Source organism: Balaenoptera musculus, chromosome 5, assembly GCF_009873245.2.
Source record: "Balaenoptera musculus isolate JJ_BM4_2016_0621 chromosome 5, mBalMus1.pri.v3, whole genome shotgun sequence".
In the NCBI taxonomy this organism is placed as follows: domain Eukaryota; kingdom Metazoa; phylum Chordata; class Mammalia; order Artiodactyla; family Balaenopteridae; genus Balaenoptera; species Balaenoptera musculus.
In genome coordinates, this window is record NC_045789.1 from 116,818,633 (window position 1) to 116,832,177 (window position 13,545).

Genomic DNA, 13,545 nt, shown 5'->3' on the forward strand with positions numbered 1-13,545 from the left:
TAGAGTTTATCTTTCTCACAATATAATTACCAATTGAGTTTCTCAGGAAAACATACTTTCTCCATTTTTTTTTTTTTAATGAAAGCTTTTCCTCCCGGCCCCATACCATCATATGTTATATTCTTTAAAACCTTGGGAAAATAAAGAGCAAAAAAATATATGTTCTTTTCAGTTTAAATACATCTACTGTTAATTTTTGGTATGTATAGCTCCTTATTGTTGCTGTGTCTTTCCATCTCTCTGGCTCTCTTTATCTTTCCCTCTCTTTAGACACACAAACACACAAACACTGTATTAGTTAGTGTTCTTTGAGGAAACAAATAGAATATATATGTATATATATTTACATAAACATATGAGATTTAACATAAGGAGTTGACTCACGTGATTATGTAGACTAAAAAGTCCAACAATCTGCTGTCTGCAAGCTGGAGACCCAGGACAGCTGATGGTGTAAATTTCGGTCTGAGTCCAGAGGCCTGAGAACTAGGAGCATCAGTGGCGTAGGTTCCTGTCCAAGGGCAGGAGAAGACCAATATCTCAAGCAGTCAGAGAGTAAGAATTCAACTCTCCTCTACCATTATGTTCTGAGTCCTCACAGGTTGGATGATATGACCACCCACATTGGAGAGGGACATCTGCTTTATTTAGTCCACCAATTCAAATGCTCATCTCTTTCTGAAACACCCTCACAGACATATCCAGGAGTAATGTTTAACCAGATACTGGGGCATGCCATGGCCCAGTCTAGTTGACATATAAATTAGTTATCATATATGCACACATACCCCACACAGTATGTCTCAAAGAGAACAGATAATAATAGCCAACATGTAATGAGCAATTACTATATACTAGGAAATGACTTAAGTGTTTTACAAACTCCATCTTATTTAATACTCAAACAATTATTAAGACTATTCCCATGGAAATCAAGGTTTGGGTAAGTAATGTAAGTCACCCAGCTTTCCATCTTACTAAAGTCAGGTTGAGGCAGGATTAAAAGCCAGCTCCATATTCTCATAAATAGTATTTTATCATATAATTAGATATTATAATTCAGGTTGAATTTAGTGGCTGACTACTGTTCAGATTTCCAGATTGCAGGACAGTTCATCTGACTTTTTTCTATTTTTATTTCCTTAGGTTTCCCTATTTTCTCCCTCCCTCCCTCCCTTCCTCCCTCTTTCTTTCTTTCTTTCTTTCTTCCTTTCTTCCTTCCTTCCTTCCTTCCTTTCTCTTTCTTTCTTTCTTTCTTTCTTTCTTTCTTTCTTTCTTTCTTTCTTTCTTTCTTTCTTTCTTTCTTCCTTCCTTTCTTCCTTTCTTCCTTTCTTTCTTTTTCTTCCTTTCTTCCTTCCTTCCTTTCCTTCCTCTCTTTCTTTCTTTCTTTCACTGTTACCACATGCCAACATACATTATACAGTTTTCTTTGTGGATAACTTATTTCTGACTATTTCCTTAAAACAAATTATTAAATCATTTGAACTTGCATAAGGAATTATGACACATAGTACCATATTGTCTTCCAGTTTGTAAATCCTCCTCTATGACTCACCCTATTGGAAATATTATACTATGGTATAATAAAATATGAATCAGAGATAAATAGACATTATACCTTGAGTACCTCCTTGTTTTTCTTTTTTCTGTAACTTTACTTTAAATCTTCATGTTATTATTGATTAAATTGTATATATTAAAGAGTCTTTGGGCATTATTTAAAATTTAGGAAAGAGGCTCTATGGCAGATTCAATTAAGTAGAATTTCCTTGGAGAGGGCTCAAGGATCTGTTTAAGACAAGAAATCTCTAGATGATTGTGAGGCACAGCAAAGTTTAAGAACCACTGATACATGCTGATGTTCCAGTGCCTTAATTTGACTCTATCTACTATCAACAGACATAGAACACAGTAACGTGATGCAACTAGCAAACTTCTTCTCTATTACTCGTCCTCCTCCAGGTGATTCTTTTTTCCATTTCAAGGAAATGTTCTCTTTTTTTTTGGTCAGTCCAGATATATTCAGCTAATTTCAGCCCATAGCGCCAGTAAGTTAGTTATCACACATCAAAATCCCAGCCTACTGTTAACATGAAGTTACTACAGTTGAAAATCAACATTAATTATTGAATATTCTGAAGATGCTTAAGCTATGATATGTTTAAGCTTGATAACTATGCTTAAGCTATAATAACTGAAGTATAAAACCAGGTCATAAAATGCAAGAATGTTAGTGGTTCACACAAAGATTCACCCAAAATAAAATATGAATTACAAAGATTGCTTAGATCTTTTTCAAAACAAAATGTAAATAAAAGGTATATGTGTGTGTGTGTGTGTGTGTATATATATATATATATATCTGAATAACTAGTGAATCCATTTATTAGGTATTTACTTTTTAAAAAAAACAGCTTTAATAATGTATATTATACATGCTATAAAACTTCACTTATGTAAAGTATACCTACAGAGTTGTGCAACCATCAACACAATCTGATTTTAGAATATTTACATTGCTCCAAAAAGAAGCCTCACGCCCATCTGTAGTTACTCCCCGTTCCCACCCTCTCTCCAAACGCTAATCTACCTTCTGTCTCTAAAGATTTGCATTTTCCAAAAATTTCATATAAATGGAATCAAGTAAAATGTATTTTATTGTGCCTGGCTTCTTTCATTTTGCATCTTTTTGAGTTAAGCTATGTTGTAGCATATCTTAGTACTTCATTTCTTTTTATTCCTTAGTAATATCCTGTCATACAGGTATAGCACATTTTATTTATGTATTTATCAGTTGATGGACATTTTAGTTGTTTATTAAAATACAACATAATTGTTTATGTTAAAAATCCTATGGACACTGTAAAAAACTATTTGAAAAATAAATTAATCAATGTGCAAGAATATATATAAATATACAAGTATATATGTTTATACTATATAATACCAACAAATTCAAAATAAAAATTTAAGATAAAGTACTATTTACTATAGTATAAGGAAGTATTAAATGCTTAGTATTAAACCTAACAAAATATATGTAGGATCTGTACACTGAAATCTACAAAGTATTGCTGTGAGAAATTAAAGAACTAAGCAAATGGAGATAATGTATCAAGGATCAGAAAACTCAATATTGTTAGTTTGTCACTTCTGAAATTGATCTATGAATTCAGTGCAATCTCCATCAAAGTCTCAGTAAGGTTTTGTTTGTAGAAATTTAAACTGATTCTAAAGTTTTTTTGGATATGTCAAGGACCTAGAACAGACAAAACAATTTTGAAAAAGAAGAAAAATGTAACATATCTTAAAGTACCTGATTTCAAGACTTATTATGAATATATATATTATAGTATAATGGTAGGTATAAATATAATTGGAATAGGATACATAGTCCAGAAATAGAATACAACATATGTAGTCAATTAATTTTCTACAAAAGTGGCAATGATATTCCATGGGTAAAGGAACATTTTTGTTTTGTTTTTAAACAGTGGCTGCTGGATGACTCCATAGCAATATAAAAAACAAAAACAAAAACCCTGACCCTTATTTCACACCATACGCAAAAATAATGGATGCCAAACAGATAATGGGCTTAACATAAAAGGTTTAAAAAACTTCTAGATAAAAAAATAAAGAACACCTTTGCAGTCCTAGAGTAGGCAAGAATATTTTAGAAAGAGCACAATAGGATGAATCATGAAAGAAAATATGATGAATTGTATTTTATCAAAGTTAAAATCTTCTGACCTTCAACAGACACCACTAAGAAAATGAAAAAGCATAAATTGGTAGAATACAGTGATACTAGAGGTATCTGACAAAAGAATTATATACAGACTATATAAAGAATTCTATAAGTTATTCATTTTATAAAAGCAAAGAAATGTGGTTTAAAAAATGATTTAAACAGACATTTCTCATAAGAAGATATAGAAATAGGCAATAAGCACAAGAGCAGATATTCAATATCACTAGCCATTAGGCAGTTACAAAGTTAGAATCATGATTAGATACTATTACATAACTTATAGAACAGCAACAAATTTCAAAAGATTGATAATTCAACATTATCAAGGACGTAGTGTGATGTGAATTTTCATACAGTCCTGGTGGGATTATAAAGTGGCACAATTACTTTAGAAAATAGTTCATGGTTTTCTTATAAAATTACTTTATAGCATAAATTTACTTTTAAACATAAACTTCAAACATGATCCAGCCATTCCTTCACAAAGCATTTACCCAGGAGAAATGACATATAAATCTGCAAAAAAGACATATACAAATATTCATAGCAGCATCGTTCATAATAACAAAAAACTGGATACAACCAAAATGTCCATCAGCTGAAAAACGCATAAACAAATTGTGCTATATCTACAGGATGTAATTTTGTTCAGCAATACAAAGGGTAATACATCTAATTTATGGATTAATATCGAAAAAATGTCATGCTGAACATAGGAAGCCACACACAGCACGTACTTCATAATTCTATTTCTATGAAGCTAAAGAAAAGACAAATCTATTCAGACAAATGTGCACAATGACATACAATCAGGAGTTGCCTGGGGTGGTAGATTATGAGAACTGAGGAAAGTTACTAGGAAACTTTTACCAGTGATGGAAATGTTCTATGTCTTGATTGTGGTAGTGTTTACAAATGGTTAGATTGTATTGCATTAGATTTGTTCTCAAACATTTATTTTTAAAAATTAAATTAAGAGCTAAATCTCAACCTCTTACAGTGGTTCTGCCATTAATTTATTGAGTAACCTTTGATAAATTGCCTAACTTTACAGGGCTTTTCTAAACTGAAAGAAAACAACTTAGACTAAGAAAATCTCTAAAGTGTTATTTCAGTTCCAATTTCTAAAATTCTATAATGTACAATAGTAAAACAACATAATAAAAATATAATAGGCAAAGTAGAAGTTATTATTTTAAAAAGTATTCTATATGAAAAGCAAAAGAATGACCTTTTGCCTGCGTTATATGCTAAAAGTGGGGGGAAAAAGTGTGATTTGAAACAGCAATTTCAAAGCGATAAATTTTAAATCTTTGTGTGGAAGGTTAATTTTGCTGGTTGCAAATACACATAAATTGAGTAGAATGAGTAGTGTTTCTGGAAGAAACTAAATAAAAGGCATGTTTCACTGAACTGATGACGTGCTCATTTGATACATACAATAGCTAAAGCAGCCTCAAGCCAAAAACAGAAGACACATGCTCTGGGTGTGAATTTTATTTAGGGAAAATGACTCATGTCAATAAGGAGCTGAAATAAAAAATACTCAAATCATGAAAGTTAGCCTCATTACTTTGAATTCAAAATTCAATATCATGAGGCAATTTTCCTAGTAAATGTAAACTATTTTCCATAGTGTTTACTTTTATCTGATAAGTCATAACTTTTTATTCAAGGCACAAATTGTACCTTTCTCTCCTCCCTTAAAAAATACGATCCATATCAGAAACCAAAAATGTAAAATTGTTTCCCAGTTTCTCCCATTTAGTGTTATGAGTGTTAACAGACCAGAATGGCAAAAGGACAATAACACCTTAGACATCTGCTTGCTAACAAACTTTTCCGACAAACCATGTTGCCATGTGTTTAACTAACTTCCTTCTGGGGATCTAATACCACTTTTGTTTAAACTTTGCTTCAAACTGTTCTTTGCTTTCATTTGAAATTGGCTTTTGATCATAGATCTTGTGCTGTAAAAAGAATTAGGTCCTACCTCTTTATCCCTTTCTTTTTAAAAATTTCTTTTTCTTTAATGTACATACTGATCTGGAGCCAACTTGACTCACTTATAGCTATGTATATCTTCATTATGTCATCCTAAGCGCTGAAATCCTTATCTCTCTTTCACTGGGTGTTTCATCAGCTTTTGTCATTCGCACTTGCTGTCAGTTAGCAAGAGCTGATTAATGTGGAAAATAACAAGGACTACTTAGAACTGCAAAATGTTGTTCTCTTGAGTACCATTGCTATGTGTGTTCTGTGACAAAGAAAATATGACTACCACGTTTATCCTTTTAAAATCAGATAAGCTGGGCAAACCCTGTACTTTAAGACTTCAAAGGAATGTTTCCGCAGAGTCAGCTTTGCCAATCCCACACTCTCCTGATATTTTGTCTCTTTGTTTATGCTTTTAGTGAATTAAAATAGTAAATTCCAATTACAAACATTGTCAAAACAATTTCATTGACAGGTTGCTTAAGGATAAAGTTAACAAAAGACACAGAACAACTATATACTGAGAACCACAAAATAAAATTCATGGAATGGAATGGATCTATGATTGAATGCAATTCCAATAAAAATCACAATGGGTTTTTATAGATATTGAGAAACTAACTGAACAATTCACATGGTGAAACAAGGACCTAGAAGCAAAAATAATCTTGAAAAACCTTTTATATCCTACAACATCTGATTTCAAGTTTGTGAGGATAGACTGCAGATCAATGAAACAAAATAAAGGATCCTGAGTTGTGCTCTCCCTCTCTCTCTCTCTCTCTCCCTCTCTCTCCTTCTCTTTCTCTCTGTGTCTCAAGATGGGATTTGCTAGAAACAACTTTAAGGGAAATCTCCGGTATGATGAAAACATTTTCTATTTGTTGATGTGTGGTGGTATACACATGGGTTGCCAAATTTTACCAAACTGGAGTCATGTGCTTAAAATCTCTATACCTTACTATACTTAAATTTTACTTGAACTGTAACAAAACAACAAAAATAGAAACAAAGTGACCTGCAAATGAGAAATTATATTTTAAATGACAAACTATTAGAAAAATTAGAGAGTCTGGCTGAAATGAACTGGAATTTAAATATAACAATTTAAAAAATTTTATTTTTAGCAGAGAGTAGTTAGGTTAAGTAACATTGATAGCAACAATATCAACAGCAGTCTTATTTTGAAAGAGTAGTATGATTTTAAAATAATAACAATATGGAAGGGGAAGATTTGTGCAAATATGTAAAATGTATTTTTGTATTTAATCATTTCTGAATTATTTTTTGATTTTTTAAGTACAGAGAATAACATTACAGACTTCTGTTTACTCATTTAAATCTATTTCATTCTATCAATTGCTCATATTTGCATCACCTCTAACTCTATCAATTGTTTATATTTGTATCAGACTTCTTTTTAAAGAAACTATTCTGATACCATCGATGATATTAATGTACCCTCCTCAATTCCATTCCCTCCTCCCTATGTACAGAATGCAAATACCTTTAAATAGCTTGGCAATATTTCCCATAACAGACATTAAATTTGTAAGATATATGATATTTATACATGTTTTAAACTCTAAGTAATACCACACTATATAGTCCCTTCAGCATTTATTTATATGCTCACCATTATCTTAATGGGATTTACCTGTGCACAAAATTATGTGTGATTTTAACAAACAATAAACACTTACCTTCTTCTTTCTTTTGACAATAGCAGTATCCTTCTTGTTGGAACGTTTGGAAGCTCAGGGTCTATATAACATCAAGAAGAATGTCTCCATGAATGCCTGGGCCAGAACAGAGAGCAGGTTCTACATGTAGTCAATGCTCTGTTAAAATCTGGATGTTGAATTGGACTCTGGTTCATAAAGAAAAAAAAGCATACTGAAGTGCATGTTGATCTATATGCCTACCATATAGCTTGCTTTGATAATCTGTATTTTTTGCTCACTACAAGGAATGGTAAGGTCAAATTTTCATTGAATAATCTCTGTATTTGTGGACAGAAAAACATTGTCGTTTTTAAATACTGTGACCACTTAATTCCCCATTTTTCCAAGGCCACTTAATATTTCCTGTAGCATGATTATGTATAAGGTCCACTTATAAAGAGCTGTAACTGATACCCATTGCTTTGTGGAATTTTTTTTTTTTCTATTCCTGGAACAAGACCGTTAAAGGGGATGATTTTGATAAACACATAAGAAAGCACAGTTTTATCTTTCTGCTTATAGCACCCGGTTATGAATCACTCTTTAAGCAGCTCTAGTCCTATGATCCAATTGTGTCTCTAGGCATCCTTCCCTCACAGATAACAATATTGTAAATAGCTAGACTGATAATGCTCACCTCCAAACACAGCTCAGCACCATAAGATACTCATTTGTGACTAACATACTATATTGGTCTGCTGGAGCTGCTGGAGCTTCTGGAACAAAATACCACAGACTGGATGGCTTAAACAATAGACATTTATTTTCTCACAGGCTGGAAGTAAAAGATCAAGGTATACAGAAGGTTGGTTTCGTTGAGAACTGTCTTCCTGGCATGCAGGCAGCTGCCCTCTTGCTATGTCCTCACATGGCCTATCCTTTGTGCCCATGTGCAGAGAGAAAGGACTCTGCTGTCTTTTTCTCTTTACAAAAGGACACCAATTCTATCGGGTTAGGGCCTCTCCTTTATGACTTCACCTCATCCTAATTGTCTCCCTAAAGGCCTATCTCTGAATACAGTCACATTAGGCATTAGGGCTTCAACATATGAATTTGGTGAGAACACCATTCAGTTCATAACACATACACAACCATATAGGATTAAAATGAACAAAACTTACATGATTCAGATAGCCCAGTCTCTGCTTTGTTTATACTATTATTTTCCCCCTGACTTAGTTAATATTTACTTTAAGTGGTATATCTATTTTAATAAAAAATTTATTTTACTTTTATAACTTATGCTGTTCTTTGTTGACTGCAAAATTGACATGAAATTTTAAACTATATGTAGGTAAAAGGAATATTTTAACTTGATCCAAACACTACATGGGATTTTCTAAGGGTGACTCTGTGCACTATTAAAGTAAGATCTTTTATTATGGCCACTGCTTAGAAAAACAAAATTTCAAGTTCAGCAAACCTTTGTTTTTGGCCTATGAATTACTGAATTTTAAATAATGATTTTTACATAGGTTAAGTGCTTTGATTTGGAAAAAGTTCAATCTAGGTACAAAAATAATAGTTACACCTTAACAAAACAACTTGTGAAATGGATCAGAGGAACCACCCCCAGGGACTTGGAAATGAATTGCTTACTATAGTCTGTAGTAAATACCCTAATTTTTATTTCCAAAACAGTTATATAGCATGGGTTACCTAGAACAGAGTGTGGCTCTCCCAGCTGGTGTTATTGGTGGAAGAGTGCGTTCACTTAATTTTCTGCCTTTATTTACTAAGATGTTTGGTGTGGTTTTGTTGTGAATATTTGTTTCTGTGTTTTTTCCTCCTGCCCTTCAGAGAATCAAGTCTGTGTACTGAGCTTTGGCAATGCATCCCCACTGCAGTTTCCTACCTTTTATAAGGGAGAATTACTAGGAGTATAAACAATTTGTTAGAAGCAGATGACTCTTAATATCTATTTAGCAAGTACTGGAAACTGAAAAACAGGTTTACACTCCACATTTTGCATTTTTTCTTTCTCTATCTTCTCCTGAATATCAAAAATATCTTTAAAAGACATATATATGAATAGGGAGATTAAAATCTTAGGGGTAATTTATAGTTGATACATAAACAATATTAGTAAGATGTCTGTGTGATATAGGAAAATGTTTAATTATATAGTGTATATTGGTATTTTTAGAGAAATCATTTAGATTGTTTTTCTAAGTCTCTCTTATGATAAGTTTTGTGGGCACTCAACATCCAGTTAGTTGATAAATCAATAAAATTTCATTAACCATCACAAAGATTATGAAATCTGTAGTTATTTCAGAATAGAGAAGTCATGGCATCAGGCCAATGGCTTGAAAAAAACAAAATACACACAAATTTAAAAATTAGAGGTAAAATATTCGGTGTTAGTTCCTCTAGGAAAATGCATGCATCAAAACAAATGATGCCTAAGACAGAAAACCTGGTTTTGTGCAAAAATCTTCTAAACCTTTTAGAGACAATCAAGTCAGTGAAATAGAAATACGGTAAAAATATACTTTTATCAATATGCAATATTCATTTTACTTTGCTATTTTTAAGACACGTAAATGTGTTCCATTTGCAAATAAATATTTATCTCAATTATTGCTACTTGAGCATGTAATTTAAAATCAATGTGCGCACACATACATAAAATGTAAATTCTAAGTATTATTGCATCCCTTGCCTGTTAGATGAGTGACTGTAATTTTATCTGTCATTATTGAATAAGAACTTGAAAATAACCAATAAATATGATAGACAAAAAATGAAAGGGAAGGATATGCTTTGTACTCAGGAGTGCAATTGGAGTGATTGACAAAGCATATTTAGGGAGTCATATTTCAATCACATCAGAAACGTAATGTATACCTCACTGTATTTGTCAGCTTGAGCTGCTATTACAAAATGCCACAGACTGGGTGGCTTAAACAACAGCAGTTATTTTCTCACAGTCTGGAGGCTAGAAGTCTGAGATCAGAGGTCCAGCATGGTCAGGTTCTGGTGAGAGCTCTGTTCCTGGCTTGCAGATGGTCGCCTTCTCACTATGTCCACACATGGCACAGAGAGAGCTCTGGTGTCTCTCCCTCTTCTTATAAGGGTGCCAGCTCTTTGGATCAGGGTTCCACCCCTGTCACATGAGTGAGAAGTTTTGATCTTGTACTGGATGTTTTATATGAAAGTTTTATTGATGATTAAAACTTGGTATGATGCTCTTTTCATCCCAATATCATTTTTCTTTTGCTCTAATAGGTACCTAATTTAGAGAAGCTAGTTTTGCCTGATAACATTAATTCAATAAGAAATTGAGATAATTTAAATCTAGGCTTTTGACTCTGAAAAGTGAATCTATTTCCAGTTCATTTGTACTGCTAGGGGTCCAACCAAAACCTTGAGTGTTTTCCAGAGACCCTACTCCTCAGCAGACTCTAAATTCTAATTTGTGTTCTTCAAACCTGTCAAAAACTCTGCTCAAGTTATTAGATTCTCAGCCACAGCTTCCAAAAATGCCAAACCTCCTGGGATTTTTATCCTCTGGGAAGGAATCACAGCAAATATCTGGCCCCCTCTCTGCTGTCATGGATTTCAGTCCCAATTCCACACTTCACTGGCAGCTTTTTAATCTATACAACACATTTTCATAACTAATTTTCACCTTTACAAATTGTTTTCAATATTAGGGTTGATCAAGACAACCTAGCTCACAAACACGAAAAGAATTATGTGTTAGAAATAATATACGTTTGAAAGACAAGCCCTTATCTGAGTTTTGGGAAGGCAGAGATCACTTCCTATTCATCATTTTATACATGGTATAAATTTGCCTGGGATATAGGGAATGTACAATTCATTGCTTCTGAATGTTTTCATAAATAAATGAAAATGTTCATTTCATTTCTCACAAGGAAAAAAAATAATCCAAGAGCAGGAATCCAAGACATATGATAAAGATTGGTGTTATTAAAAATGTATATTTCTCTGTCCTCTTTGATTATTGTCTCACTCTCTTTAAATTAATTCTTTAGTAGTTTTATACAATATGGATTTGACAGTTCTTACAATCTGAGCTGTAGAGACAAGTCAACTTTGAAATAAAATTATGGTTTAATTATATTTCTCCCAACTAATCATAGCAAGAACCTTGTAATGAAAAAAAATTTTATTGATGTAGTTCTCCTATTGCTCACAATTTTTCTTTATTCCATAGGATAAAATGAATGATGGAATTCAGTTTTCACATGAGTATTTTTCGAATACCTTTGATTTAAAAAGATAACACATTTTTTTCCCTAAGAAATGATAAATTGGGGAAGTAAGAGAGATCTTTAGGAATATGTAAAACCCAATTAAGCATTCTTTTAAGTATTGGGTTTCTGTGAGTTAATGTTCTTTAATAAATCAAGCTGAAATTTTCAAAGATGAACAAAATACAAAAGGTAGCAATGGATCATCACATAAATAATTTTTAAAAATCATCCTCTAATCTTTTTAATCATAAAATTGTTCACAAAAGGAAACTTTTCAGTTTTCTTTTGCAATTTTTCAATTTTAATTTTTCAAGAGCAGAAAATGCTTTGTGTAAAGAGACAAATAATTTGTTATTACAGTAAAAAGAAAAAAATATATACGTACTAAGATAATTTCAAAGCAACCATTTTTATGTTAAGATTGTGAAAACTACAATAAAACTCAGCATTTAAATTCCATTATGAGTCATTCCAAATGCATTGCCAAAGAAGTTAATAATTTGAGATTTCCAAAAGATTCAATGCAAATTATTAATCAATAAACCCATTTGTACCCAGAACAACTTAATGTCACTTACTCAAGGATTACTTAGTTCAAGGATTATCTTGAATCACCAAATATTTTTCTATCTACTGTATTTTCTTCTACAATATTCTAACAAGCTGTTGTTTTTCCCAACTTAAAAAATAAACTAACTGACTTCTGGTTTCCCGTCATGCAGCAGATAAGGAGCTTAGAAGTCGTAATTCCATCCTAACAAGTAAAAAGCTGAAACAACTAAAAAATCAACAATTCTCCTTAGATCTGTCAGAGAAGCGAGGTTGCAGGGCAAACCAGTGCCCCCCAATTGGAGAGACAGATGAGCAGACATAGAGCATCAGTACTAACCAGGGCAGCAATTTCTGCAGTAAGCACTGTTTGGGTTGAGAAAGCTAACCGTAATTGAAAAATTTCTGGCGGCTCAGCAAGGACAAGTCTGAGAGTTAAAAACTCCTAGGAGATCCAATCACTGGAGATTATTTACCTTCACATTGTGATTTTTACCTTCAGGAATTCTACAGGTCCTCATAGCAAATATTAGAGAAAAATCTCAAGCATCTGGCAGGGGGAGGCAAAAAGGAACTATTTTGAAATATTGCAGCACATTCTGCTCCTCTTTACAAGGCCAGCCCTCAGGAGAAACAATTTTACCAGAGCCTAAAGTGCTGGGGTTCTATTAGAATCTAACCCACCTGGGACATGGCAGTACCCAACTCCAGCTGGCTCTAATGTTCCACATGAGGAAAGGGAAATGTCCAACACCAGCCCCCTCTAGTTATCCTATCCCACCAAAACGGGGGGAAAAACCCTGAGAGGCACTGGTGAAGTTCACAATCCAGGGGTATAGACTCACCAAAACACCGAGACCTAGTCATAGGACTATAGAATGATTTCCCATTCTACTACCTTCCTATGGCCTATTTACAAGGATTCATTTTACCCAGGTTAACATATAGACCTTTCAACAACAACAGCAACAAAAATATGAAAGACAAAACATACTGAAAGAAAAACAAAAACGTAGTCTGAAGAAGCTGAACCAACGTGAAAGCCAGAGTCAGACATGGCAGGAATGTTTGGAATTATCAGACCAGGATTTTTAGAAACTATGATTAATATGCTAAGGCTTTAAATGGAAAAGTAGATAACAAGCAAAAACACATGGGTAATGTAAGCAGAGAGACAACTTTTAAGAAAGAAAAGAGCAAAAGAAATGCTAGCTTGATTTCTGGTTCCTCATAAAAGGAGCTCTGAAGTCACCACTTTGTCTTAACAACAAGTAGAAAACTGAGAGAATGAAAAATC

General features: G+C 33.0%; 1 long non-coding RNA gene across 1 annotated transcript in view; it reads left to right on the plus strand.

Annotated features, from left to right (window-relative positions):
- Positions 1-7,819, plus strand: part of LOC118895180 — a 75,221-nt gene extending 67,402 nt beyond the window's left edge. Inside the window, exon 4 of the long non-coding RNA XR_005019900.1 lies at positions 7,476-7,819. This is a non-coding gene — a long non-coding RNA (uncharacterized LOC118895180). The remainder of the gene's footprint in view (positions 1-7,475) is intronic.
- Positions 7,820-13,545: the final 5,726 nt, after the last annotated feature.